The sequence below is a fragment of the Poecilia reticulata genome, linkage group LG5, assembly GCF_000633615.1.
Source record: "Poecilia reticulata strain Guanapo linkage group LG5, Guppy_female_1.0+MT, whole genome shotgun sequence".
Taxonomy (NCBI): domain Eukaryota; kingdom Metazoa; phylum Chordata; class Actinopteri; order Cyprinodontiformes; family Poeciliidae; genus Poecilia; species Poecilia reticulata.
The window spans coordinates 10,037,654-10,038,836 of record NC_024335.1 but is presented as its reverse complement, the minus strand read 5'-3'; positions in this window follow the sequence as shown (position 1 = coordinate 10,038,836).

Below are 1,183 nucleotides of genomic sequence, written 5' to 3'. Positions count from 1 at the left end.
TTTTAAACAAAACGATTTGTTTTTAAAAAAAGAAATCATTACAATTCCAAAAGTTTTGATTACAATTTTATTTTACTTAACTGAGGTTAGTTTTTTTTCCCCCCATTGAATAATTGGGAAAAAAATTTAACYTCATACTCTGCGAACCAGACCCTAAACTTAAAATATGGGTTGAGTTTTTTCCCTTCACTAATGACGCACTTTTATTACATTCATTATATCTATCATGGTAATTCAGGGTGAGTTATTTTTAATTCTAAATTAATATCCTTGTTATACTATTATTTAAGTGTTATTTTCCTTCAAGATACATTTACCTAACGCCAGAATAAATGAAATGTACATTATGCAGCAAAGGAAATTAGAAGATCGGACATATATCCATTATGGAGATGATCGGTTTTGGACGGGCGATGTGCCCATATTGCATAAGCGATACTGAAGAATGACTGATATCATTAAAGATACAGGGAAGAAGCTTTTTACTTATCTAGCTTTGCTAGCAAAGTCGTTAGCTAGCAGCTAGCTAATATCACAACAACAGCCTAATGTCTGTATGATAAAAATACTGAATCGATAGATAAGAACAGTTTCTCCTCACCTGCCTGTCTCCTCCCGCTCAGTAGTTCTTCAGAGAAAGGCAGACGCAGAGGCCTGTCAGTGTCTGTTGWATTTCATTACCTCTYTGCTTAAACCGCGACTCCGAGCTGAAGCAGAAACGATACTTCAACGTTTTCCGTCATCTGACAAGCAGCATATCTACTCCACTTTATTCACCAAAAACGTTTTTTTTAATTCACCAAAAACTGTTAAGTAATCTGGAACGTTCCCTACGTTGAGCTCCAGTTAGCCGCCTTATCTCACTGCGCGAGCGGCAACTGCGTCATGCGTCACGGGCAAAAGGTCAAAGGTAACAAGGTGACCAGAGGGCTTATTATGTCGTACAAAAAAATAAAATAAAATAAAAAAAAATACAAAATAAATAATAATAATAATAATAATAATAATAATAATAATAATAATAATAATAATAATAATAATTTTAGTACATGTTATGTGTCACAAGAGGGCTTAGAAAATAATAATAATTAAAAAAAATAAAAATTGAGCAAAAGGGCACTTGGGGACAAGGAGCAAAAAGGGCAGGTGCTCAGGAATGTCAGATAGGTTTATCTGATGCATT